Here is a 27,936-nt window from a genome sequence, read left to right as displayed (position 1 = left end):
AGGGCTGGGATGGCACATCGGGAAAAGTAGTGGCGACTGGGAACTGAGTAGCACGGGGCCGCCGCCGCCATCATACTTTTGAAGGACTCCGTTTCCACAACCCTATACGGCAGCATCTCAAGGCTGATAAATTTGGCTATGTGGACGGTTAACGTTTGAGCGATGCTGGTGCGTGGCGCCGTACTTGCGTTTGCTCTCCAACACTTGCGCTAGCGACGGCAGGACGGTGCGGTGCGAAACATTGGTGGATGGGGCCGAGGACAGCGGAGGTGAGGGTGTGGGTGCAGGCCAGGAGACGGTAGTGCCAGTGTCCTGAGAGGGGGGTTGGATCTCAGTGGCAGGTTGGGGCACAGGGGGAGAGGCAGCGGTGCAAACCGGAGGCGGTGAACGGCCTTCGTCCCACCTTGTGGGGTGCTTGGCCATCATATGTCTGCGCATGCTGGTGGTGGTGAGGCTGTTGGTGGTGGCTCCCCGGCTGATCTTGGCGCAACAAAGGTTGCACACCACTGTTCGTCGGTCATCAGGCGTCTCTGTGAAAAACTGCCAGACCTTAGAGCACCTCGGCCTCTGCAGGGTGGCATGGCGCGAGGGTGCGCTTTGGGAAACAGTTGGTGGATTATTCGGTCTGGCCCTGCCTCTACCCCTGGACACCGCACTGCCTCTTGCAACCTGCCCTGCTGATGCCCTTGCCTACCCCTCTGAAGACCTGTCCTGAGTAGGCGTTGCACACCAGGTGGGGTCAGTCACCTCATCGTCCTGCTGCTCTTCCTCCGAATCCTCTGTGCGCTCCTCCCTCGGACTTACTGCCCTTACTACTACCTCACTGCAAGACAACTGTGTCTCATCGTCATCGTCCTCCTCACCCACTGAAAGGTCTTGAGACAGTTGCCGGAAGTCCCCAGCCTCATCCCCCGGACCCCGGGAACTTTCCAATGGTTGGGCATCAGTGACAATAAACTCCTCTGGTGGGAGAGGAACCACTGCTGCCCAATCTGAGCAGGGGCTCGAGAACAGTTCCTGGGAGTCTTCCCGCTCCTGAGCATGTGTCATTGTAGTGGAGTGAGGAGGCTGGGAAGAAGGAGGAGCAGCAGCCAGAGGATTCAGATTTACAGCACTGGACTGCGCCGAACTGCACCGATGATAGCTTGCTCGAAGCACTTTCTGCCATCCACGACAGGACCTGCTCACACTGCTCATTTTCTAATAAAGGTCTCCCGCGTGGACCGATTAATTGGGCGATGAATGTGGGAACGCCAGAAACGTGCCTCTCTCCTAATCGCGCAGCAGTCGGCTGCGATACACCTGTATCAGGAGCTCGGCCTGTGCCCACACCCTCACTTGGGCCTACGCGTCCTCGGCCGCGTCCACGTCCTCTAGGCCTACCCCTACCCCTCAGCATGCTGTATTACCAGTGATTTCCCAGCCAGGAAATAAATTGGCGCAAGCCTGCAGGCCAAATAGAATTTTTCCCTTTTTTTTAAAAGGAAAGGCCCACTGACTATATTCAATCAATAACAAATGTGTTCTGTGGCCCTGCTGTGTGTCACAGAACTGCAGTGTTATATGAAGTGCAGCAGAGCGGTGATTTTTCCCAGGCAGGAAATAAATTGGCGCAAGCCTGCTGTTAAACGTAGCTGGCTGCGTATGATTTCTTTACGTTCTCCACCCACCACACACGTACCCAGAACGCTGAGGACTGTCAGAGGCAGGCCAAATAGAATTTTTCCCTTTTTTTTTAAAGGGAAGGCCCACTGACTATATTCAATCAGATAAGAAATGTGTTCCACAGAACTGCAGTGTTATATGAAGTGCAGCAGAGCAGTGATTTTTCCCAGCCAGGAAATAAATTGGCGCAAGCCTGCTGTTAAACGTAGCTGGCTGCGTATGATTTCTTTACGTTCTCCACCCACCGCACACGTACCCAGAACGCTGAGGACTGTCAGAAACAGGCCAAATAGAATTTTTCCCTTTTTTTTTTTTTTTAAAGGGAAGGCCCACTGACTATATTCAATCAGATAAGAAATGTGTTCCACAGAACTGCAGTGTTATATGAAGTGCAGCAGAGCAGTGATTTTTCCCAGCCAGGAAATAAATTGGCGCAAGCCTGCTGTTAAACGTAGCTGGCTGCGTATGATTTCTTTACGTTCTCCACCCACCGCACACGTACCCAGAACGCTGAGGACTGTCAGAGGCAGGCCAAATAGAATTTTTCCCTTTTTTTTTTAAAGGGAAGGCCCACTGACTATATTCAATCAGATAAGAAATGTGTTCCACAGAACTGCAGTTATATATGAAGTGCAGCAGAGCAGTGATTTTTCCCAGGCAGGAAATAAATTGGCGCAAGCCTGCTGTTAAACGTAGCTGGCTGTGTATGATTTCTTTACGTTCTCCACCCACCGCACACGTACCCAGAACGCTGAGGACTGTCAGAGGCAGGCCAAATAGAATTTTTCCCTTTTTTTTTTAAAGGGAAGGCCCACTGACTATATTCAATCAGATAAGAAATGTGTTCCACAGAACTGCAGTGTTATATGAAGTGCAGCAGAGCAGTGATTTTTCCCAGCCAGGAAATAAATTGGCGCAAGCCTGCTGTTAAACGTAGCTGGCTGCGTATGATTTCTTTACGTTCTCCACCCACCGCACACGTACCCAGAACGCTGAGGACTGTCAGAGGCAGGCCAAATAGAATTTTTCCCTTTTTTTTTTAAAGGGAAGGCCCACTGACTATATTCAATCAGATAAGAAATGTGTTCCACAGAACTGCAGTGTTATATGAAGTGCAGCAGAGCAGTGATTTTTCCCAGCCAGGAAATAAATTGGCGCAAGCCTGCTGTTAAACGTAGCTGGCTGCTTATGATTTCTTTACGTTCTCCACCCACCGCACACGTACCCAGAACGCTGAGGACTGTCAGAGGCAGGCCAAATAGAATTTTTCCCTTTTTTTTTTAAAGGGAAGGCCCACTGACTATATTCAATCAGATAAGAAATGTGTTCCACAGAACTGCAGTGTTATATGAAGTGCAGCAGAGCAGTGATTTTTCCCAGCCAGGAAATAAATTGGCGCAAGCCTGCTGTTAAACGTAGCTGGCTGCGTATGATTTCTTTACGTTCTCCACCCACCGCACACGTACCCAGAACGCTGAGGACTGTCAGAGGCAGGCCAAATAGAATTTTTCCCTTTTTTTTTTTTAAAGGGAAGGCCCACTGACTATATTCAATCAGATAAGAAATGTGTTCCACAGAACTGCAGTGTTATATGAAGTGCAGCAGAGCAGTGATTTTTCCCAGCCAGGAAATAAATTGGCGCAAGCCTGCTGTTAAACGTAGCTGGCTGCGTATGATTTCTTTATGTTCTCCACCCACCGCACACGTACCCAGAATGCTGAGGACTGTCAGAGGCAGGCCAAATAGAATTTTTCCCTTTTTTTTTTTTAAAGGGAAGGCCCACTGACTATATTCAATCAGATAAGAAATGTGTTCCACAGAACTGCAGTGTTATATGAAGTGCAGCAGAGCAGTGATTTTTCCCAGCCAGGAAATAAATTGGCGCAAGCCTGCTGTTAAATGTAGCTGGCTGCGTATGATTTCTTTACGTTCTCCACCCACCGCACACGTACCCAGAACGCTGAGGACTGTCAGAGGCAGGCCAAATAGAATTTTTCCCTTTTTTTTTTAAAGGGAAGGCCCACTGACTATATTCAATCAGATAAGAAATGTGTTCCACAGAACTGCAGTTATATATGAAGTGCAGCAGAGCAGTGATTTTTCCCAGGCAGGAAATAAATTGGCGCAAGCCTGCTGTTAAACGTAGCTGGCTGTGTATGATTTCTTTACGTTCTCCACCCACCGCACACGTACCCAGAACGCTGAGGACTGTCAGAGGCAGGCCAAATAGAATTTTTCCCTTTTTTTTTTAAAGGGAAGGCCCACTGACTATATTCAATCAGATAAGAAATGTGTTCCACAGAACTGCAGTGTTATATGAAGTGCAGCAGAGCAGTGATTTTTCCCAGCCAGGAAATAAATTGGCGCAAGCCTGCTGTTAAACGTAGCTGGCTGCGTATGATTTCTTTACGTTCTCCACCCACCGCACACGTACCCAGAACGCTGAGGACTGTCAGAGGCAGGCCAAATAGAATTTTTCCCTTTTTTTTTTAAAGGGAAGGCCCACTGACTATATTCAATCAGATAAGAAATGTGTTCCACAGAACTGCAGTGTTATATGAAGTGCAGCAGAGCAGTGATTTTTCCCAGCCAGGAAATAAATTGGCGCAAGCCTGCTGTTAAACGTAGCTGGCTGCTTATGATTTCTTTACGTTCTCCACCCACCGCACACGTACCCAGAACGCTGAGGACTGTCAGAGGCAGGCCAAATAGAATTTTTCCCTTTTTTTTTTAAAGGGAAGGCCCACTGACTATATTCAATCAGATAAGAAATGTGTTCCACAGAACTGCAGTGTTATATGAAGTGCAGCAGAGCAGTGATTTTTCCCAGCCAGGAAATAAATTGGCGCAAGCCTGCTGTTAAACGTAGCTGGCTGCGTATGATTTCTTTACGTTCTCCACCCACCGCACACGTACCCAGAACGCTGAGGACTGTCAGAGGCAGGCCAAATAGAATTTTTCCCTTTTTTTTTTTTTTAAAGGGAAGGCCCACTGACTATATTCAATCAGATAAGAAATGTGTTCCACAGAACTGCAGTGTTATATGAAGTGCAGCAGAGCAGTGATTTTTCCCAGCCAGGAAATAAATTGGCGCAAGCCTGCTGTTAAACGTAGCTGGCTGCGTATGATTTCTTTACGTTCTCCACCCACCGCACACGTACCCAGAATGCTGAGGACTGTCAGAGGCAGGCCAAATAGAATTTTTCCCTTTTTTTTTTTTTAAAGGGAAGGCCCACTGACTATATTCAATCAGATAAGAAATGTGTTCCACAGAACTGCAGTGTTATATGAAGTGCAGCAGAGCAGTGATTTTTCCCAGCCAGGAAATAAATTGGCGCAAGCCTGCTGTTAAATGTAGCTGGCTGCGTATGATTTCTTTACGTTCTCCACCCACCGCACACGTACCCAGAACGCTGAGGACTGTCAGAGGCAGGCCAAATAGAATTTTTCCCTTTTTTTTTTTAAAGGGAAGGCCCACTGACTATATTCAATCAGATAAGAAATGTGTTCCACAGAACTGCAGTGTTATATGAAGTGCAGCAGAGCAGTGATTTTTCCCAGCCAGGAAATAAATTGGCGCAAGCCTGCTGTTAAACGTAGCTGGCTGCGTATGATTTCTTTACGTTCTCCACCCACCGCACACGTACCTAGAACGCTGAGGACTGTCAGAGGCAGGCCAAATAGAATTTTTCCCTTTTTTTTTTTTAAAGGGAAGGCCCACTGACTATATTCAATCAGATAAGAAATGTGTTCCACAGAACTGCAGTTATATATGAAGTGCAGCAGAGCAGTGATTTTTCCCAGGCAGGAAATAAATTGGCGCAAGCCTGCTGTTAAACGTAGCTGGCTGCGTATGATTTCTTTACGTTCTCCACCCACCGCACACGTACCCAGAACGCTGAGGACTGTCAGAGGCAGGCCAAATAGAGAATTTTTCCCTTTTTTTTTAAAGAAAAGGCCCACTGACTATATTCAATCAATCATATATGTCTTCTTACCCTGCCTACACAATTCTGTCCCTGTAGTATTACTGCAGGGTGCAATGCTCTGCACAGCCGATTTTGAAAAAAAAATAAAATGCAACACTGCTAACAGCAGCCTGCACAGTACTGCACACGGTTAAATGTGGCTCTAAGAAGGACCGTTGGGGTTCTTGAAGCCTACACTCACTCCTAACACTCTTCCTGCCTAACCACCACTTCTGTCCCTGTAGTATTACTGCAGGGCGCAATGCTCTGCACAGCCGATTTTGAAAAAAAAAATTGTGCAACACTGCTAACAGCAGCCTCCACACTACTGCACACGGATAGATGTTGCCCTAAGAAGGACTGTTGGGGTTCTTGAAGCCTACACTCACTCCTAACACTCTCCCTACAGCAGCTCCAACACAACAGCACTTTCCCTCAGCTAACTCACAACGGATCTGAGGCGAGCCGCGGGAGGGGCCGATTTTTATACTCGGGTGACATCTGATCTCGCCAGCCACTCACAGCAGGGGGGTGGTATAGGGCTTGAACGTCACAGGGGGAAGTTGTAATGCCTTCCCTGTCTTTCAATTGGCCAGAAAAGCGCGCTAACGTCTCAGAGATGAAAGTGAAAGTAACCCGAACACCGCGTGGTGCTCGTTAAGAGTAACGAGCATCCCGAACACCCTAATATTCGCCCGAGCATCAAGCTCGGACGAGTACGTTCGCTCATCTCTAAAGCTGAATGATTCACTACTTTCTGATACTACCAAAGCTTTCAAAAACAGCAACAACCACTCAGCTTGTGATCTCCACCTTCACTGTAACAGAGAAGGAGAATTGTCATCAACAGCAATCAGCACCTGCAACGAAGCAGAACTGAGAGCTCACTTCACGCTCAGAGGAGATCACTTCAGCTCCTCCTCGTGGTTGGTAGGTTGGTAGACTTTAGGATGCAGTTTCCCAAGTTAAACACTTTAGAAATGATCCCTGAAAGTATAGTCTTAACCTGCTATTCTCTGCATTGACTTCCCCCACCCTGCAGGCTACCACGTAGTATTGTGGAGAAGAACTTTAGTCCATCGCTCGCTTTCTCTCTGTTAGCTGTCCAGGCATCTAATACCAATATCCATGCGTACTGTATGGTATAGTGTAATATAGGAATCATTTCATTAACAGACTGGAGATTGGCGCTCAAGGAAAATAATTTGCATGTTCCCGCTGCGTTCTGGGAAGACTCGCCGCGGGCGGGCACATTCCTGGGTTTAGCTTGGTCTGCTGGCTCGGAGTACATTGCCACACCAGAGATTGGAGCTCGGGGAAGAGAATGTGCAGACCTGACATAATCTCGCAAGAGTTGTGCTGTCTTCCAGGTGCGCAAATCAAAGATGTGTCTGATCAAGACTCTTCAGTCTTTCAGACCACTACCCATTCCTACTGATACAAGTTGGGACAAATGACACTGCCCAAAAGGACCTTGCAACTATCTGCAGAGACTTTGAAGACCTCGGCAGGGAAATGAAGGAACTAGGAGCACAGGTGGTCTTGTCGTCCATCCTGCCAGTGGATGGCCACGGAGTAAGGAGATGGAACAGGACTCTACGGGTGAACAACTGACTACGTCAATGTTGCCGTCAGCAAAGATTTGGATTTCTAGACCATGGAGTGAATTACTCATATGATGAACTCCTTGCTAGAGATGGCTTGCAACTTACAAAGGCAGGTAAGCAAATACTTGACAGGTGCCTTGCTACACTCATCAGGAGAGCTTTAAGCTAGAACAATATGGGAAGGGAAGGGAAAGGCTAGGCAAAAATATACAACTAATTAATACATCTGAGAACCTTGCTATTAGAGGGGAAAAGAAAGATCAAAGACAAAAAAATTTCAGAAGGAAAGTAGAGGAGCAAGAGACACCTGTCACAAACTAAAATGCTTCAATACAAATGCACAGAGCATAGGAAACCAACAAGGCGAATTGGAGCCCCTAAGACAGGAAGAGAAATATGATGTCATAGGCATCACAGAAACGTGGTGGGATGATACACGATTGGAATACAAGGCTTGAAGAATGCAACCTTCTTATAAGAAACAGACCTAATAGAAGAGGAGCAGGCCTGAACGGTCGCTGTGTTGAGTGAATGGAGAGGGTCGGGGAAGAGCGAGGAGTGAAATCCCCTCCAGCCGCCCGCTGCGAGCCAACGTTACTCACTCCTGTGCAGCAGCATGGGAGCGAGTACATAAGAGGAGGAGCATCGGGCATCGTTTGCCCGACAGCCGTTTCGTGTAAGTAAATGGGGCTTCAGCTAACTTCAATGAATTAAACTCTAAAGGTTCAGATGAATTACATTTTAGGATACTGAAGGTTGATTGAATGAAGGTAGCTGCTCCCAAATCTTCCAATCATCCTGCAAGGATGCTGAATGATTCACTACTTTCTGATATTACCAAAGACTTCAAAAACAGCAACAACCACTCAGCTTGTGATCTCCTCCTCCACCTTTCCTGTAACAGAGAAGAACAGTCATCAACAGCAATCAGCACCTGTAATGAAGCAGAACTGAGAGCTCACTTCACGCTCAGAGGAGATCACTACAGCTCCTCCTCGTGGTTGGTAGGTTGGCACACTTTAGGATGCAGTTTCCCAAGTTAAACACTTTAGAAATGATCCCTGAAAGTATAGTCTTAACCTGCTATTCTCTGCATTGACTTCCCCCACCCTGCAGGCTACCACGTAGTATTGTGGAGAAGAACTTTAGTCCACCGCTCGCTTTCTCTCTGTTAGCTGTCCAGGCATCTAATACCAATATCCATGCGTACTGTATGGTATAGTGTAATATGGGAATCATTTCATTAACAGACCGGAGATTGGCGCTCAAGGAAAATAATTTGCATGTTCCCGGTGCGTTCTGGGAGGACTCGCCGCGGGCGGGCACATTGCTGGGTTTAGCTTGGTCTGGTGGCTCGGAGGACATCGCCACACCAGAGATTGGAGCTCGGGGAAGAGAATGTGCAGACCTGACATAATCTCGCAAGAGTTGTGCTGTCTTCCAGGTGCGCAAATCAAAGATGTGTCTGATCAAGACTCTTCAGTCTTTCAGACCACTACCCATTCCTACTGATACAAGTTGGGACAAATGACACTGCCCAAAAGGACCTTGCAACTATCTGCAGAGACTTTGAAGACCTCGGCAGGGAAATGAAGGAACTAGGAGCACAGGTGGTCTTGTCGTCCATCCTGCCAGTGGATGGCCACGGAGTAAGGAGATGGAACAGGACTCTACGGGTGAACAACTGACTACGTCGATGTTGCCGTCAGCAAAGATTTGGATTTCTAGACCATGGAGTGAATTACTCATATGATGAACTCCTTGCTAGAGATGGCTTGCAACTTACAAAGGCAGGTAAGCAAATACTTGACAGGTGGCTTGCTACACTCATCAGGAGAGCTTTAAGCTAGGACAATATGGGAAGGGAAAGGCTAGGCAAAAATATACGACTAATTAATACATCTGAGAACCTTGCTATTAGAAGGGGAAAGATCAAAGACAAAAAAAATTCAGAAGGAAAGTAGAGGAGCAAGAGACACCTGTCACAAACTAAAATGCTTCAATACAAATTTGCACAGAGCATAGGAAACCAACAAGGCGAATTGGAGCCCCTAAGACAGGAAGAGAAATATGATGTCATAGGCATCACAGAAACGTGGTGGGATGATACACGATTGGAATACAAGGCTTGAAGGATGCAACCTTTTTATAAGAAACAGACCTAATAGAAGAGGAGCAGGCCTGAACGGCCGCTGTGTTGAGTGAATGGAGAGGGTCGGGGAAGAGCGAGGAGTGAAATCCCCTCCAGCCGCCCGCTGCGAGCCAACGTTACTCACTCCTGTGCAGCAGCATGGGAGCGAGTACATAAGAGGAGGAGCATCGGGCATCGTTTGCCCGACAGCCGTTCCGTGTAAGTAAATGGGGCTTCAGCTAACTTCAATGAATTAAACTCTAAAGGTTCAGATGAATTACATTTTAGGATACTGAAGGTTGATTGAATGAAGGTAGCTGCTCCCAAATCTTCCATTCATCCTGCAAGGATGCTGAATGATTCACTACTTTCTGATATTACCAAAGATTTCAAAAACAGCAACAACCACTCAGCTTGTGATCTCCTCCTCCACCTTCCCTGTAACAGAGAAGGAGAACGGTCATCAACAGCAATCAGCACCTGCAACGAAGCAGAACTGAGAGCTCACTTCACGCTCAGAGGAGATCACTACAGCTCCTCCTCGTGGTTGGTAGGTTGGCACACTTTAGGATGCAGTGTCCCAAGTTAAACACTTTAGAAATGATCCCTGAAAGTATAGTCTTAACCTGCTATTCTCTGCATTGACTTCCCCCACCCTGCAGGTTACCACATAGTATTGTGGAGAAGAACTTTAGTCCACCGCTCGCTTTCTCTCTGTTAGCTGTCCAGGCATCTAATACCAATATCCATGCGTACTGTATGGTATAGTGTAATATGGGAATCATTTCATTAACAGACCGGAGATTGGCGCTCAAGGAAAATAATTTGCATGTTCCCGGTGCGTTCTGGGAAGACTCGCCGCGGGCGGGCACATTGCTGGGTTTAGCTGGGTCTGGTGGCTCGGAGGACATCGCCACACCAGAGATTGGAGCTCGGGGAAGAGAATGTGCAGACCTGACATAATCTCGCAAGAGTTGTGCTGTCTTCCAGGTGCGCAAATCAAAGATGTGTCTGATCAAGACTCTTCAGTCTTTCAGACCACTACCCATTCCTACTGATACAAGTTGGGACAAATGACACTGCCCAAAAGGACCTTGCAACTATCTGCAGAGACTTTGAAGACCTCGGCAGGGAAATGAAGGAACTAGGAGCACAGGTGGTCTTGTCGTCCATCCTGCCAGTGGATGGCCACGGAGTAAGGAGATGGAACAGGACTCTACGGGTGAACAACTGACTACGTCGATGTTGCCGTCAGCAAAGATTTGGATTTCTAGACCATGGAGTGAATTACTCATATGATGAACTCCTTGCTAGAGATGGCTTGCAACTTACAAAGGCAGGTAAGCAAATACTTGACAGGTGCCTTGCTACACTCATCAGGAGAGCTTTAAGCTAGAACAATATGGGAAGGGAAGGGAAAGGCTAGGCAAAAATATACGACTAATTAATACATCTGAGAACCTTGCTATTAGAAGGGGAAAGAAAGATCAAAGACAAAAAAAATTCAGAAGGAAAGTAGAGGAGCAAGAGACACCTGTCACAAACTAAAATGCTTCAATACAAATGCACAGAGCATAGGAAACCAACAAGGCGAATTGGAGCCCCTAAGACAGGAAGAGAAATATGATGTCATAGGCATCACAGAAACGTGGTGGGATGATACACGATTGGAATACAAGGCTTGAAGGATGCAACCTTTTTATAAGAAACAGACCTAATAGAAGAGGAGCAGGCCTGAACGGCCGCTGTGTTGAGTGAATGGAGAGGGTCGGGGAAGAGCGAGGAGTGAAATCCCCTCCAGCCGCCGGCTGCGAGCCAACGTTACTCACTCCTGTGCAGCAGCATGGGAGCGAGTACATAAGAGGAGGAGCATCGGGCATCGTTTGCCCGACAGCCGTTCCGTGTAAGTAAATGGGGCTTCAGCTAACTTCAATGAATTAAACTCTAAAGGTTCAGATGAATTACATTTTAGAATACTGAAGGTTGATTGAATGAAGGTAGCTGCTCCCAAATCTTCCATTCATCCTGCAAGGATGCTGAATGATTCACTACTTTCTGATATTACCAAAGATTTCAAAAACAGCAACAACCACTCAGCTTGCGATCTCCTCCTCCACCTTCCCTGTAACAGAGAAGGAGAACGGTCATCAACAGCACTCAGCACCTACAACGAAGCAGAACTGAGAGCTCAGTTCACAGGAGATCACTACAGCTCCTCTCGTGGTTGGTAGGTTGGCACACTTTAGGATGCAGTTTCCCAAGTTAAACACTTTAGAAATGATCCCTGAAAGTATAGTCTTAACCTGCTATTCTCTGCATTGACTTCCCCCACCCTGCAGGCTACCACGTAGTATTGTGGAGAAGAACTTTAGTCCACCGCTCGCTTTCTCTCTGTTAGCTGTCCAGGCATCTAATACCAATATCCATGCGTACTGTATGGTATAGTGTAATATGGGAATCATTTCATTAACAGACCGGAGATTGGCGCTCAAGGAAAATAATTTGCATGTTCCCGGTGCGTTCTGGGAAGACTCGCCGCGGGCGGGCACATTGCTGGGTTTAGCTTGGTCTGGTGGCTCGGAGGACATCGCCACACCAGAGATTGGAGCTCGGGGAAGAGAACGTGCAGACCCGACATAATCTCGCAAGAGTTGTGCTGTCTTCCAGGTGCGCAAATCAAAGATGTGTCTGATCAAGACTCTTCAGTCTTTCAGACCACTACCCATTCCTACTGATACAAGTTGGGACAAATGACACTGCCCTAAAGGACCTTGCAACTATCTGCAGAGACTTTGAAGACCTCGGCAGGGAAATGAAGGAACTAGGAGCACAGGTGGTCTTGTCGTCCATCCTGCCAGTGGATGGCCACGGAGTAAGGAGATGGAACAAGACTCTACGGGTGAACAACTGACTACGTCGATGTTGCCGTCAGCAAAGATTTGGATTTCTAGACCATGGAGTGAATTACTCATATGATGAACTCCTTGCTAGAGATGGCTTGCAACTTACAAAGGCAGGTAAGCAAATACTTGACAGGTGCCTTGCTACACTCATCAGGAGAGCTTTAAGCTAGAACAATATGGGAAGGGAAGGGAAAGGCTAGGCAAAAATATACGACTAATTAATACATCTGAGAACCTTGCTATTAGAAGGCGAAAGAAAGATCAAAGACAAAAAAAATTCAGAAGTAAAGTAGAGGAGCAAGAGACACCTGTCACAAACTAAAATGCTTCAATACAAATTTGCACAGAGCATAGGAAACCAACAAGGCGAATTGGAGCCCCTAAGACAGGAAGAGAAATATGATGTCATAGGCATCACAGAAACGTGGTGGGATGATACACGATTGGAATACAAGGCTTGAAGGATGCAACCTTTTTATAAGAAACAGACCTAATAGAAGAGGAGCAGGCCTGAACGGCCGCTGTGTTGAGTGAATGGAGAGGGTCGGGGAAGAGCGAGGAGTGAAATCCCCTCCAGCCGCCCGCTGCGAGCCAACGTTACTCACTCTTGTGCAGCAGCATGGGAGCGAGTACATAAGAGGAGGAGCATCGGGCATCGTTTGCCCGACAGCCGTTCCGTGTAAGTAAATGGGGCTTCAGCTAACTTCAATGAATTAAACTCTAAAGGTTCAGATGAATTACATTTTAGGATACTGAAGGTTGATTGAATGTAGCTGCTCCCAAATCTTCCATTCATCCTGCAAGGATGCTGAATGATTCACTACTTTCTGATATTACCAAAGATTTCAAAAACAGCAACAACCACTCAGCTTGTGATCTCCTCCTCCACCTTCCCTGTAACAGAGAAGGAGAACGGTCATCAACAGCAATCAGCATCTGCAACAAAGCAGAACTGAGAGCTCACTTCACGCTCAGAGGAGATCACTACAGCTCCTCCTCATGGTTGGTAGGTTGGCACACTTTAGGATGCAGTTTCCCAAGTTAAACACTTTAGAAATGATCCCTGAAAGTATAATCTTAACCTGCTATTCTCTGCATTGACTTCCCCCACCCTGCAGGCTACCACGTAGTATTGTGGAGAAGAACTTTAGTCCACCGCTCGCTTTCTCTCTGTTAGCTGTCCAGGCATCTAATACCAATATCCATGCGTACTGTATGGTATAGTGTAATATGGGAATCATTTCATTAACAGACCGGAGATTGGCGCTCAAGGAAAATAATTTGCATGTTCCCGGTGCGTTCTGGGAGGACTCGCCGCGGGCGGGCACATTGCTGGGTTTAGCTTGGTCTGATGGCTCGGAGGACATCGCCACACCAGAGATTGGAGCTCGGGGAAGAGAATGTGCAGACCTGACATAATCTCGCAAGAGTTGTGCTGTCTTCCAGGTGCGCAAATCAAAGATGTGTCTGATCAAGACTCTTCAGTCTTTCAGACCACTACCCATTCCTACTGATACAAGTTGGGACAAATGACACTGCCCAAAAGGACCTTGCAACTATCTGCAGAGACTTTGAAGACCTCGGCAGGGAAATGAAGGAACTAGGAGCACAGGTGGTCTTGTCGTCCATCCTGCCAGTGGATGGCCACGGAGTAAGGAGATGGAACAGGACTCTACGGGTGAACAACTGACTACGTCGATGTTGCCGTCAGCAAAGATTTGGATTTCTAGACCATGGAGTGAATTACTCATATGATGAACTCCTTGCTAGAGATGGCTTGCAACTTACAAAGGCAGGTAAGCAAATACTTGACAGGTGCCTTGCTACACTCATCAGGAGAGCTTTAAGCTAGAACAATATGGGAAGGGAAGGGAAAGGCTAGGCAAAAATATACGACTAATTAATACATCTGAGAACCTTGCTATTAGAAGGGGAAAGAAAGATCAAAGACAAAAAAAATTCAGAAGGAAAGTAGAGGAGCAAGAGACACCTGTCACAAACTAAAATGCTTCAATACAAATGCACAGAGCATAGGAAACCAACAAGGCGAATTGGAGCCCCTAAGACAGGAAGAGAAATATGATGTCATAGGCATCACAGAAACGTGGTGGGATGATACACGATTGGAATACAAGGCTTGAAGGATGCAACCTTTTTATAAGAAACAGACCTAATAGAAGAGGAGCAGGCCTGATCGGCCGCTGTGTTGAGTGAATGGAGAGGGTCGGGGAAGAGCGAGGAGTGAAATCCCCTCCAGCCGCCCGCTGCGAGCCAACGTTACTCACTCCTGTGCAGCAGCATGGGAGCGAGTACATAAGAGGAGGAGCATCGGGCATCGTTTGCCCGACAGCCGTTCCGTGTAAGTAAATGGGGCTTCAGCTAACTTCAATGAATTAAACTCTAAAGGTTCAGATGAATTACATTTTAGGATACTGAAGGTTGATTGAATGAAGGTAGCTGCTCCCAAATCTTCCATTCATCCTGCAAGGATGCTGAATGATTCACTACTTTCTGATATTACCAAAGATTTCAAAAACAGCAACAACCACTCAGCTTGTGATCTCCTCCTCCACCTTCCCTGTAACAGAGAAGGAGAACGGTCATCAACAGCACTCAGCACCTACAACGAAGCAGAACTGAGAGCTCAGTTCACAGGAGATCACTACAGCTCCTCCTCGTGGTTGGTAGGTTGGCACACTTTAGGATGCAGTTTCCCAAGTTAAACACTTTAGAAATGATCCCTGAAAGTATAGTCTTAACCTGCTATTCTCTGCATTGACTTCCCCCACCCTGCAGGCTACCACGTAGTATTGTGGAGAAGAACTTTAGTCCACCGCTCGCTTTCTCTCTGTTAGCTGTCCAGGCATCTAATACCAATATCCATGCGTACTGTATGGTATAGTGTAATATGGGAATCATTTCATTAACAGACCGGAGATTGGCGCTCAAGGAAAATAATTTGCATGTTCCCGGTGCGTTCTGGGAAGACTCGCCGCGGGCGGGCACATTGCTGGGTTTAGCTTGGTCTGGTGGCTCGGAGGACATCGCCACACCAGAGATTGGAGCTCGGGGAAGAGAACGTGCAGACCCGACATAATCTCGCAAGAGTTGTGCTGTCTTCCAGGTGCGCAAATCAAAGATGTGTCTGATCAAGACTCTTCAGTCTTTCAGACCACTACCCATTCCTACTGATACAAGTTGGGACAAATGACACTGCCCTAAAGGACCTTGCAACTATCTGCAGAGACTTTGAAGACCTCGGCAGGGAAATGAAGGAACTAGGAGCACAGGTGGTCTTGTCGTCCATCCTGCCAGTGGATGGCCACGGAGTAAGGAGATGGAACAAGACTCTACGGGTGAACAACTGACTACGTCGATGTTGCCGTCAGCAAAGATTTGGATTTCTAGACCATGGAGTGAATTACTCATATGATGAACTCCTTGCTAGAGATGGCTTGCAACTTACAAAGGCAGGTAAGCAAATACTTGACAGGTGCCTTGCTACACTCATCAGGAGAGCTTTAAGCTAGAACAATATGGGAAGGGAAGGGAAAGGCTAGGCAAAAATATACGACTAATTAATACATCTGAGAACCTTGCTATTAGAAGGCGAAAGAAAGATCAAAGACAAAAAAAATTCAGAAGTAAAGTAGAGGAGCAAGAGACACCTGTCACAAACTAAAATGCTTCAATACAAATTTGCACAGAGCATAGGAAACCAACAAGGCGAATTGGAGCCCCTAAGACAGGAAGAGAAATATGATGTCATAGGCATCACAGAAACGTGGTGGGATGATACACGATTGGAATACAAGGCTTGAAGGATGCAAACTTTTTATAAGAAACAGACCTAATAGAAGAGGAGCAGGCCTGATCGGCCGCTGTGTTGAGTGAATGGAGAGGGTCGGGGAAGAGCGAGGAGTGAAATCCCCTCCAGCCGCCCGCTGCGAGCCAACGTTACTCACTCCTGTGCAGCAGCATGGGAGCGAGTACATAAGAGGAGGAGCATCGGGCATCGTTTGCCCGACAGCCGTTCCGTGTAAGTAAATGGGGCTTCAGCTAACTTCAATGAATTAAACTCTAAAGGTTCAGATGAATTACATTTTAGGATACTGAAGGTTGATTGAATGAAGGTAGCTGCTCCCAAATCTTCCATTCATCCTGCAAGGATGCTGAATGATTCACTACTTTCTGATATTACCAAAGATTTCAAAAACAGCAACAACCACTCAGCTTGTGATCTCCTCCTCCACCTTCCCTGTAACAGAGAAGGAGAACGGTCATCAACAGCAATCAGCATCTGCAACGAAGCAGAACTGAGAGCTCACTTCACAGGAGATCACTACAGCTCCTCCTCGTGGTTGGTAGGTTGGCACACTTTAGGATGCAGTTTCCCAAGTTAAACACTTTAGAAATGATCCCTGAAAGTATAGTCTTAACCTGCTATTCTCTGCATTGACTTCCCCCACCCTGCAGGTTACCACGTAGTATTGTGGAGAAGAACTTTAGTCCACCGCTCGCTTTCTCTCTGTTAGCTGTCCAGGCATCTAATACCAATATCCATGCGTACTGTATGGTATAGTGTAATATGGGAATCATTTCATTAACAGACCGGAGATTGGCGCTCAAGGAAAATAATTTGCATGTTCCCGGTGCGTTCTGGGAAGACTCGCCGCGGGCGGGCACATTGCTGGGTTTAGCTGGGTCTGGTGGCTCGGAGGACATCGCCACACCAGAGATTGGAGCTCGGGGAAGAGAATGTGCAGACCTGACATAATCTCGCAAGAGTTGTGCTGTCTTCCAGGTGCGCAAATCAAAGATGTGTCTGATCAAGACTCTTTAGTCTTTCAGACCACTACCCATTCCTACTGATACAAGTTGGGACAAATGACACTGCCCAAAAGGACCTTGCAACTATCTGCAGAGACTTTGAAGACCTCGGCAGGGAAATGAAGGAACTAGGAGCACAGGTGGTCTTGTCGTCCATCCTGCCAGTGGATGGCCACGGAGTAAGGAGATGGAACAGGACTCTACGGGTGAACAACTGACTACGTCGATGTTGCCGTCAGCAAAGATTTGGATTTCTAGACCATGGAGTGAATTACTCATATGATGAACTCCTTGCTAGAGATGGCTTGCAACTTACAAAGGCAGGTAAGCAAATACTTGACAGGTGCCTTGCTACACTCATCAGGAGAGCTTTAAGCTAGAACAATATGGGAAGGGAAGGGAAAGGCTAGGCAAAAATATACGACTAATTAATACATCTGAGAACCTTGCTATTAGAAGGGGAAAGAAAGATCAAAGACAAAAAAAATTCAGAAGGAAAGTAGAGGAGCAAGAGACACCTGTCACAAACTAAAATGCTTCAATACAAATGCACAGAGCATAGGAAACCAACAAGGCGAATTGGAGCCCCTAAGACAGGAAGAGAAATATGATGTCATAGGCATCACAGAAACGTGGTGGGATGATACACGATTGGAATATAAGGCTTGAAGGATGCAACCTTTTTATAAGAAACAGACCTAATAGAAGAGGAGCAGGCCTGAACGGCCGCTGTGTTGAGTGAATGGAGAGGGTCGGGGAAGAGCGAGGAGTGAAATCCCCTCCAGCCGCCCGCTGCGAGCCAACGTTACTCACTCCTGTGCAGCAACATGGGAGCGAGTACATAAGAGGAGGAGCATCGGGCATCGTTTCCCCGACAGCCGTTCCGTGTAAGTAAATGGGGCTTCAGCTAACTTCAATGAATTAAACTCTAAAGGTTCAGATGAATTACATTTTAGGATACTGAAGGTTGATTGAATGAAGGTAGCTGCTCCCAAATCTTCCATTCATCCTGCAAGGATGCTGAATGATTCACTACTTTCTGATATTACCAAAGATTTCAAAAACAGCAACAACCACTCAGCTTGTGATCTCCTCCTCCACCTTCCCTGTAACAGAGAAGGAGAACTGTCATCAACAGCAATCAGCACCTACAACGAAGCAGAACTGAGAGCTCAGTTCACAGGAGATCACTACAGCTCCTCCTCGTGGTTGGTAGGTTGGCGCACTTTAGGACGCAGTTTCCCAAATTAAACACTTTAGAAATGATCCCTGAAATTATAGTTTTAACCTGCTATTCTCTGCATTGACTTCCCCCACCCTGCAGGCTACCACGTAGTATTGTGGAGAAGAACTTTAGTCCACCGCTCGCTTTCTCTCTGTTAGCTGTCCAGGCATCTAATACCAATATCCATGCGTACTGTATGGTATAGTGTAATATGGGAATCATTTCATTAACAGACCGGAGATTGGCGCTCAAGGAAAATAATTTGCATGTTCCCGGTGCGTTCTGGGAGGACTCGCCGCGGGCGGGCACATTGCTGGGTTTAGCTTGGTCTGGTGGCTCGGAGGACATCGCCACACCAGAGATTGGAGCTCGGGGAAGAGAATGTGCAGACCTGACATAATCTCGCAAGAGTTGTGCTGTCTTCCAGGTGCGCAAATCAAAGATGTGTCTGATCAAGACTCTTCAGTCTTTCAGACCACTACCCATTCCTACTGATACAAGTTGGGACAAATGACACTGCCCAAAAGGACCTTGCAACTATCTGCAGAGACTTTGAAGACCTCGGCAGGGAAATGAAGGAACTAGGAGCACAGGTGGTCTTGTCGTCCATCCTGCCAGTGGATGGCCACGGAGTAAGGAGATGGAACAGGACTCTACGGGTGAACAACTGACTACGTCGATGTTGCCGTCAGCAAAGATTTGGATTTCTAGACCATGGAGTGAATTACTCATATGATGAACTCCTTGCTAGAGATGGCTTGCAACTTACAAAGGCAGGTAAGCAAATACTTGACAGGTGCCTTGCTACACTCATCAGGAGAGCTTTAAGCTAGAACAATATGGGAAGGGAAGGGAAAGGCTAGGCAAAAATATACGACTAATTAATACATCTGAGAACCTTGCTATTAGAAGGGGAAAGAAAGATCAAAGACAAAAAAAATTCAGAAGGAAAGTAGAGGAGCAAGAGACACCTGTCACAAACTAAAATGCTTCAATACAAATGCACAGAGCATAGGAAACCAACAAGGCGAATTGGAGCCCCTAAGACAGGAAGAGAAATATGATGTCATAGGCATCACAGAAACGTGGTGGGATGATACACGATTGGAATACAAGGCTTGAAGGATGCAACCTTTTTATAAGAAACAGACCTAATAGAAGAGGAGCAGGCCTGAACGGCCGCTGTGTTGAGTGAATGGAGAGGGTCGGGGAAGAGCGAGGAGTGAAATCCCCTCCAGCCGCCCGCTGCGAGCCAACGTTACTCACTCCTGTGCAGCAGCATGGGAGCGAGTACATAAGAGGAGGAGCATCGGGCATCGTTTGCCCGACAGCCGTTCCGTGTAAGTAAATGGGGCTTCAGCTAACTTCAATGAATTAAACTCTAAAGGTTCAGATGAATTACATTTTAGGATACTGAAGGTTGATTGAATGAAGGTAGCTGCTCCCAAATCTTCCATTCATCCTGCAAGGATGCTGAATGATTCACTACTTTCTGATATTACCAAAGATTTCAAAAACAGCAACAACCACTCAGCTTGTGATCTCCTCCTCCACCTTCCCTGTAACAGAGAAGGAGAACGGTCATCAACAGCAATCAGCACCTGCAACGAAGCAGAACTGAGAGCTCAGTTCACAGGAGATCACTACAGCTCCTCCTCGTGGTTGGTAGTTTGGCACACTTTAGGATGCAGTTTCCCAAGTTAAACACTTTAGAAATGATCCCTGAAAGTATAGTCTTAACCTGCTATTCTCTGCATTGACTTCCCCCACCCTGCAGGCTACCACGTAGTATTGTGGAGAAGAACTTTAGTCCACCGCTCGCTTTCTCTCTGTTAGCTGTCCAGGCATCTAATACCAATATCCATGCGTACTGTATGGTATAGTGTAATATGGGAATCATTTCATTAACAGACCGGAGATTGGCGCTCAAGGAAAATAATTTGCATGTTCCCGGTGCGTTCTGGGAAGACTCGCCGCGGGCGGGCACATTGCTGGGTTTAGCTTGGTCTGGTGGCTCGGAGGACATCGCCACACCAGAGATTGGAGCTCGGGGAAGAGAATGTGCAGACCTGACATAATCTCGCAAGAGTTGTGCTGTCTTCCAGGTGCGCAAATCAAAGATGTGTCTGATCAAGACTCTTCAGTCTTTCAGACCACTACCCATTCCTACTGATACAAGTTGGGACAAATGACACTGCCCAAAAGGACCTTGCAACTATCTGCAGAGACTTTGAAGACCTCGGCAGGGAAATGAAGGAACTAGGAGCACAGGTGGTCTTGTCGTCCATCCTGCCAGTGGATGGCCACGGAGTAAGGAGATGGAACAGGACTCTACGGGTGAACAACTGACTACGTCGATGTTGCCGTCAGCAAAGATTTGGATTTCTAGACCATGGAGTGAATTACTCATATGATGAACTCCTTGCTAGAGATGGCTTGCAACTTACAAAGGCAGGTAAGCAAATACTTGACAGGTGCCTTGCTACACTCATCAGGAGAGCTTTAAGCTAGAACAATATGGGAAGGGAAGGGAAAGGCTAGGCAAAAATATACGACTAATTAATACATCTGAGAACCTTGCTATTAGAAGGGGAAAGAAAGATCAAAGACAAAAAAAATTCAGAAGGAAAGTAGAGGAGCAAGAGACACCTGTCACAAACTAAAATGCTTCAATACAAATGCACAGAGCATAGGAAACCAACAAGGCGAATTGGAGCCCCTAAGACAGGAAGAGAAATATGATGTCATAGGCATCACAGAAACGTGGTGGGATGATACACGATTGGAATACAAGGCTTGAAGGATGCAACCTTTTTATAAGAAACAGACCTAATAGAAGAGGAGCAGGCCTGAACGGCCGCTGTGTTGAGTGAATTGAGAGGGTCGGGGAAGAGCGAGGAGTGAAATCCCCTCCAGCCGCCCGCTGCGAGCCAACGTTACTCACTCCTGTGCAGCAGCATGGGAGCGAGTACATAAGAGGAGGAGCATCGGGCATCGTTTGCCCAACAGCCGTTCCGTGTAAGTAAATGGGGCTTCAGCTAACTTCAATGAATTAAACTCTAAAGGTTCAGATGAATTACATTTTAGGATACTGAAGGTTGATTGAATGAAGGTAGCTGCTCCCAAATCTTCCATTCATCCTGCAAGGATGCTGAATGATTCACTACTTTCTGATATTACCAAAGACTTCAAAAACAGCAACAACCACTCAGCTTATGATCTCCTCCTCCACCTTCCCTGTAACAGAGAAGGAGAACGGTCATCAACAGCAATCAGCACCTGCAACGAAGCAGAACTGAGAGCTCACTTCACGCTCAGAAGAGATCACTACAGCTCCTCCTCGTGGTTGGTAGGTTGGCACACTTTAGGATGCAGTTTCCCAAGTTAAACACTTTAGAAATGATCCCTGAAAGTATAGTCTTAACCTGCTATTCTCTGCATTGACTTCCCCCACCCTGCAGGCTACCACGTAGTATTGTGGAGAAGAACTTTAGTCCACCGCTCGCTTTCTCTCTGTTAGCTGTCCAGGCATCTAATACCAATATCCATGCGTACTGTATGGTATAGTGTAATATGGGAATCATTTCATTAACAGACCGGAGATTGGCGCTCAAGGAAAATAATTTGCATGTTCCCGGTGCGTTCTGGGAAGACTCGCCGCGGGCGGGCACATTGCTGGGTTTAGCTTGGTCTGGTGGCTCGGAGGACATCGCCACACCAGAGATTGGAGCTCGGGGAAGAGAATGTGCAGACCTGACATAATCTCGCAAGAGTTGTGCTGTCTTCCAGGTGCGCAAATCAAAGATGTGTCTGATCAAGACTCTTCAGTCTTTCAGACCACTACCCATTCCTACTGATACAAGTTGGGACAAATGACACTGCCCAAAAGGACCTTGCAACTATCTGCAGAGACTTTGAAGACCTCGGCAGGGAAATGAAGGAACTAGGAGCACAGGTGGTCTTGTCGTCCATCCTGCCAGTGGATGGCCACGGAGTAAGGAGATGGAACAGGACTCTACGGGTGAACAACTGACTACGTCGATGTTGCCGTCAGCAAAGATTTGGATTTCTAGACCATGGAGTGAATTACTCATATGATGAACTCCTTGCTAGAGATGGCTTGCAACTTACAAAGGCAGGTAAGCAAATACTTGACAGGTGCCTTGCTACACTCATCAGGAGAGCTTTAAGCTAGAACAATATGGGAAGGGAAGGGAAAGGCTAGGCAAAAATATACGACTAATTAATACATCTGAGAACCTTGCTATTAGAAGGGGAAAGAAAGATCAAAGACAAAAAAAATTCAGAAGGAAAGTAGAGGAGCAAGAGACACCTGTCACAAACTAAAATGCTTCAATACAAATGCACAGAGCATAGGAAACCAACAAGGCGAATTGGAGCCCCTAAGACAGGAAGAGAAATATGATGTCATAGGCATCACAGAAACGTGGTGGGATGATACACGATTGGAATACAAGGCTTGAAGAATGCAACCTTTTTATAAGAAACAGACCTAATAGAAGAGGAGCAGGCCTGAACGGCCGCTGTGTTGAGTGAATGGAGAGGGTCGGGGAAGAGCGAGGAGTGAAATCCCCTCCAGCCGCCCACTGCGAGCCAACGTTACTCACTCCTGTGCAGCAGCATGGGAGCGAGTACATAAGAGGAGGAGCATCGGGCATCGTTTGCCCAACAGCCGTTCCGTGTAAGTAAATGGGGCTTCAGCTAACTTCAATGAATTAAACTCTAAAGGTTCAGATGAATTACATTTTAGGATACTGAAGGTTGATTGAATGAAGGTAGCTGCTCCCTAATCTTCCATTCATCCTGCAAGGATGCTGAATGATTCACTACTTTCTGATATTACCAAAGACTTCAAAAACAGCAACAACCACTCAGCTTATGATCTCCTCCTCCACCTTCCCTGTAACAGAGAAGGAGAACGGTCATCAACAGCAATCAGCACCTGCAACGAAGCAGAACTGAGAGCTCACTTCACGCTCAGAGGAGATCACTACAGCTCCTCCTCGTGGTTGGTAGGTTGGCACACTTTAGGATGCAGTTTCCCAAGTTAAACACTTTAGAAATGATCCCTGAAAGTATAGTCTTAACCTGCTATTCTCTGCATTGACTTCCCCCACCCTGCAGGCTACCACGTAGTATTGTGGAGAAGAACTTTAGTCCACCGCTCGCTTTCTCTCTGTTAGCTGTCCAGGCATCTAATACCAATATCCATGCGTACTGTATGGTATAGTGTAATATGGGAATCATTTCATTAACAGACCGGAGATTGGCGCTCAAGGAAAATAATTTGCATGTTCCCGGTGCGTTCTGGGAAGACTCGCCGCGGGCGGGCACATTGCTGGGTTTAGCTTGGTCTGGTGGCTCGGAGGACATCGCCACACCAGAGATTGGAGCTCGGGGAAGAGAATGTGCAGACCTGACATAATCTCGCAAGAGTTGTGCTGTCTTCCAGGTGCGCAAATCAAAGATGTGTCTGATCAAGACTCTTCAGTCTTTCAGACCACTACCCATTCCTACTGATACAAGTTGGGACAAATGACACTGCCCAAAAGGACCTTGCAACTATCTGCAGAGACTTTGAAGACCTCGGCAGGGAAATGAAGGAACTAGGAGCACAGGTGGTCTTGTCGTCCATCCTGCCAGTGGATGGCCACGGAGTAAGGAGATGGAACAGGACTCTACGGGTGAACAACTGACTACGTCGATGTTGCCGTCAGCAAAGATTTGGATTTCTAGACCATGGAGTGAATTACTCATATGATGAACTCCTTGCTAGAGATGGCTTGCAACTTACAAAGGCAGGTAAGCAAATACTTGACAGGTGCCTTGCTACACTCATCAGGAGAGCTTTAAGCTAGAACAATATGGGAAGGGAAGGGAAAGGCTAGGCAAAAATATACGACTAATTAATACATCTGAGAACCTTGCTATTAGAAGGGGAAAGAAAGATCAAAGACAAAAAAAATTCAGAAGGAAAGTAGAGGAGCAAGAGACACCTGTCACAAACTAAAATGCTTCAATACAAATGCACAGAGCATAGGAAACCAACAAGGCGAATTGGCGCCCCTAAGACAGGAAGAGAAATATGATGTCATAGGCATCACAGAAACGTGGTGGGATGATACACGATTGGAATACAAGGCTTGAAGGATGCAACCTTTTTATAAGAAACAGACCTAATAGAAGAGGAGCAGGCCTGAACGGCCGCTGTGTTGAGTGAATGGAGAGGGTCGGGGAAGAGCGAGGAGTGAAATCCCCTCCAGCCGCCCGCTGCGAGCCAACGTTACTCACTCCTGTGCAGCAGCATGGGAGCGAGTACATAAGAGGAGGAGCATCGGGCATCGTTTGCCCAACAGCCGTTCCGTGTAAGTAAATGGGGCTTCAGCTAACTTCAATGAATTAAACTCTAAAGGTTCAGATGAATTACATTTTAGGATACTGAAGGTTGATTGAATGAAGGTAGCTGCTCCCAAATCTTCCATTCATCCTGCAAGGATGCTGAATGATTCACTACTTTCTGGTATTACCAAATATTTCAAAAACAGCAACAACCACTCAGCTTGTGATCTCCTCCTCCACCTTCCCTGTAACAGAGAAGGAGAACGGTCATCAACAGCAATCAGCACCTGCAACGAAGCAGAACTGAGAGCTCACTTCACGCTCAGAGGAGCTCACTTCAGCTCCTCCTCGTGGTTGGTAGGTTGGCACACTTTAGGATGCAGTTTCCCAAGTTAAACACTTTAGAAATGATCCCTGAAAGTATAGTCTTAACCTGCTATTCTCTGCATTGACTTCCCCCACCCTGCAGGCTACCACGTAGTATTGTGGAGAAGAACTTTAGTCCACCGCTCACTTTCCCTCTGTTAGCTGTCCAGGCATCTAATACCAATATCCATGCGTACTGTATGGTATAGTGTAAAATGGGAATCATTTCATTAACAGACCGGAGATTGGCGCTCAAGGAAAATAATTTGCATGTTCCCGGTGCATTCTGGGAAGACTCGCCGCGGGCGGGCACATTCCTGGGTTTAGCTTGGTCTGGTGGCTCGGAGGACATCGCCACACCAGAGATTGGAGCTCGGGGAAGAGAATGTGCAGACCTGACATAATCTCGCAAGAGTTGTGCTGTCTTCCAGGTGCGCAAATCAAAGATGTGTCTGATCAAGACTCTTCAGTCTTTCAGACCACTACCCATTCCTACTGATACAAGTTGGGACAAATGACACTGCCCAAAAGGACCTTGCAACTATCTGCAGAGACTTTGAAGACCTCGGCAGGGAAATGAAGGAACTAGGAGCACAGGTGGTCTTGTCGTCCATCCTGCCAGTGGATGGCCACGGAGTAAGGAGATGGAACAGGACTCTACGGGTGAACAACTGACACGTCGATGTTGCCGTCAGCAAAGATTTGGATTTCTAGACCATGGAGTGAATTACTCATATGATGAACTCCTTGCTAGAGATGGCTTGCAACTTACAAAGGCAGGTAAGCAAATACTTGACAGGTGCCTTGCTACACTCATCAGGAGAGCTTTAAGCTAGAACAATATGGGAAGGGAAGGGAAAGGCTAGGCAAAAATATACGACTAATTAATACATCTGAGAACCTTGCTATTAGAAGGGGAAAGAAAGATCAAAGACAAAAAAAATTCAGAAGGAAAGTAGAGGAGCAAGAGACACCTGTCACAAACTAAAATGCTTCAATACAAATGCACAGAGCATAGGAAACCAACAAGGCGAATTGGAGCCCCTAAGACAGGAAGAGAAATATGATGTCATAGGCATCACAGAAACGTGGTGGGATGATACACGATTGGAATACAAGGCTTGAAGGATGCAACCTTTTTATAAGAAACAGACCTAATAGAAGAGGAGCAGGCCTGAACGGCCGCTGTGTTGAGTGAATGGAGAGGGTCGGGGAAGAGCGAGGAGTGAAATCCCCTCCAGCCGCCCGCTGCGAGCCAACGTTACTCACTCCTGTGCAGCAGCATGGGAGCGAGTACATAAGAGGAGGAGCATCGGGCATCGTTTGCCCAACAGCCGTTCCGTGTAAGTAAATGGGGCTTCAGCTAACTTCAATGAATTAAACTCTAAAGGTTCAGATGAATTACATTTTAGGATACTGAAGGTTGATTGAATGAAGGTAGCTGCTCCCAAATCTTCCATTCATCCTGCAAGGATGCTGAATGATTCACTACTTTCTGGTATTACCAAATATTTCAAAAACAGCAACAACCACTCAGCTTGTGATCTCCTCCTCCACCTTCCCTGTAACAGAGAAGGAGAACGGTCATCAACAGCAATCAGCACCTGCAACGAAGCAGAACTGAGAGCTCACTTCACGCTCAGAGGAGCTCACTTCAGCTCCTCCTCGTGGTTGGTAGGTTGGCACACTTTAGGATGCAGTTTCCCAAGTTAAACACTTTAGAAATGATCCCTGAAAGTATAGTCTTAACCTGCTATTCTCTGCATTGACTTCCCCCACCCTGCAGGCTACCACGTAGTATTGTGGAGAAGAACTTTAGTCCACCGCTCACTTTCCCTCTGTTAGCTGTCCAGGCATCTAATACCAATATCCATGCGTACTGTATGGTATAGTGTAAAATGGGAATCATTTCATTAACAGACCGGAGATTGGCGCTCAAGGAAAATAATTTGCATGTTCCCGGTGCATTCTGGGAAGACTCGCCGCGGGCGGGCACATTCCTGGGTTTAGCTTGGTCTGGTGGCTCGGAGGACATCGCCACACCAGAGATTGGAGCTCGGGGAAGAGAATGTGCAGACCTGACATAATCTCGCAAGAGTTGTGCTGTCTTCCAGGTGCGCAAATCAAAGATGTGTCTGATCAAGACTCTTCAGTCTTTCAGACCACTACCCATTCCTACTGATACAAGTTGGGACAAATGACACTGCCCAAAAGGACCTTGCAACTATCTGCAGAGACTTTGAAGACCTCGGCAGGGAAATGAAGGAACTAGGAGCACAGGTGGTCTTGTCGTCCATCCTGCCAGTGGATGGCCACGGAGTAAGGAGATGGAACAGGACTCTACGGGTGAACAACTGACACGTCGATGTTGCCGTCAGCAAAGATTTGGATTTCTAGACCATGGAGTGAATTACTCATATGATGAACTCCTTGCTAGAGATGGCTTGCAACTTACAAAGGCAGGTAAGCAAATACTTGACAGGTGCCTTGCTACACTCATCAGGAGAGCTTTAAGCTAGAACAATATGGGAAGGGAAGGGAAAGGCTAGGCAAAAATATACGACTAATTAATACATCTGAGAACCTTGCTATTAGAAGGGGAAAGAAAGATCAAAGACAAAAAAAATTCAGAAGGAAAGTAGAGGAGCAAGAGACACCTGTCACAAACTAAAATGCTTCAATACAAATTTGCACAGAGCATAGGAAACCAACAAGGCGAATTGGAGCCCCTAAGACAGGAAGAGAAATATGATGTCATAGGCATCACAGAAACGTGGTGGGATGATACACGATTGGAATACAAGGCTTGAAGGATGCAACCTTTTTATAAGAAACAGACCTAATAGAAGAGGAGCAGGCCTGAACGGCCGCTGTGTTGAGT

The 27,936-nt window shown here is 46.7% G+C and overlaps 13 non-coding genes across 13 annotated transcripts; all 13 read right to left on the bottom strand.

Annotated features, from left to right (window-relative positions):
- Positions 1–6,423: 6,423 nt before the first annotated feature.
- Positions 6,424–6,636, bottom strand: LOC136593846 (small nucleolar RNA U3). The gene has a single exon (XR_010788393.1). It is a non-coding gene; the product is annotated as a small nucleolar RNA U3 (small nucleolar RNA).
- Positions 6,637–8,101: 1,465 nt separating this feature from the next.
- On the bottom strand, positions 8,102–8,317 carry LOC136593694 (small nucleolar RNA U3). Its single transcript, XR_010788298.1, has one exon. It is a non-coding gene; the product is annotated as a small nucleolar RNA U3 (small nucleolar RNA).
- Positions 8,318–9,775: 1,458 nt separating this feature from the next.
- On the bottom strand, positions 9,776–9,994 carry LOC136592944 (small nucleolar RNA U3). Its single transcript, XR_010788153.1, has one exon. It is a non-coding gene; the product is annotated as a small nucleolar RNA U3 (small nucleolar RNA).
- A 1,465-nt stretch (positions 9,995–11,459) lies between these two features.
- LOC136593879 (small nucleolar RNA U3) lies at positions 11,460–11,671 on the bottom strand. The gene has a single exon (XR_010788395.1). It is a non-coding gene; the product is annotated as a small nucleolar RNA U3 (small nucleolar RNA).
- Positions 11,672–13,134: 1,463 nt separating this feature from the next.
- Positions 13,135–13,353, bottom strand: LOC136594668 (small nucleolar RNA U3). The gene has a single exon (XR_010788601.1). It is a non-coding gene; the product is annotated as a small nucleolar RNA U3 (small nucleolar RNA).
- A 1,465-nt stretch (positions 13,354–14,818) lies between these two features.
- LOC136593868 (small nucleolar RNA U3) lies at positions 14,819–15,031 on the bottom strand. Its single transcript, XR_010788394.1, has one exon. It is a non-coding gene; the product is annotated as a small nucleolar RNA U3 (small nucleolar RNA).
- Positions 15,032–16,498: 1,467 nt separating this feature from the next.
- Positions 16,499–16,711, bottom strand: LOC136593813 (small nucleolar RNA U3). The gene has a single exon (XR_010788391.1). It is a non-coding gene; the product is annotated as a small nucleolar RNA U3 (small nucleolar RNA).
- A 1,465-nt stretch (positions 16,712–18,176) lies between these two features.
- On the bottom strand, positions 18,177–18,389 carry LOC136593890 (small nucleolar RNA U3). Its single transcript, XR_010788396.1, has one exon. It is a non-coding gene; the product is annotated as a small nucleolar RNA U3 (small nucleolar RNA).
- A 1,465-nt stretch (positions 18,390–19,854) lies between these two features.
- On the bottom strand, positions 19,855–20,067 carry LOC136593824 (small nucleolar RNA U3). The gene has a single exon (XR_010788392.1). It is a non-coding gene; the product is annotated as a small nucleolar RNA U3 (small nucleolar RNA).
- A 1,465-nt stretch (positions 20,068–21,532) lies between these two features.
- LOC136593348 (small nucleolar RNA U3) lies at positions 21,533–21,751 on the bottom strand. Its single transcript, XR_010788227.1, has one exon. It is a non-coding gene; the product is annotated as a small nucleolar RNA U3 (small nucleolar RNA).
- A 1,465-nt stretch (positions 21,752–23,216) lies between these two features.
- LOC136593099 (small nucleolar RNA U3) lies at positions 23,217–23,435 on the bottom strand. Its single transcript, XR_010788166.1, has one exon. It is a non-coding gene; the product is annotated as a small nucleolar RNA U3 (small nucleolar RNA).
- A 1,465-nt stretch (positions 23,436–24,900) lies between these two features.
- Positions 24,901–25,119, bottom strand: LOC136593186 (small nucleolar RNA U3). The gene has a single exon (XR_010788199.1). It is a non-coding gene; the product is annotated as a small nucleolar RNA U3 (small nucleolar RNA).
- A 1,464-nt stretch (positions 25,120–26,583) lies between these two features.
- On the bottom strand, positions 26,584–26,802 carry LOC136593175 (small nucleolar RNA U3). Its single transcript, XR_010788198.1, has one exon. It is a non-coding gene; the product is annotated as a small nucleolar RNA U3 (small nucleolar RNA).
- Between the last annotated feature and the right edge of the window lie 1,134 nt (positions 26,803–27,936).

Source organism: Eleutherodactylus coqui, chromosome 1, assembly GCF_035609145.1.
Source record: "Eleutherodactylus coqui strain aEleCoq1 chromosome 1, aEleCoq1.hap1, whole genome shotgun sequence".
Classification (NCBI taxonomy): domain Eukaryota; kingdom Metazoa; phylum Chordata; class Amphibia; order Anura; family Eleutherodactylidae; genus Eleutherodactylus; species Eleutherodactylus coqui.
This window is presented reverse-complemented; position numbering and strand designations above follow the sequence as displayed.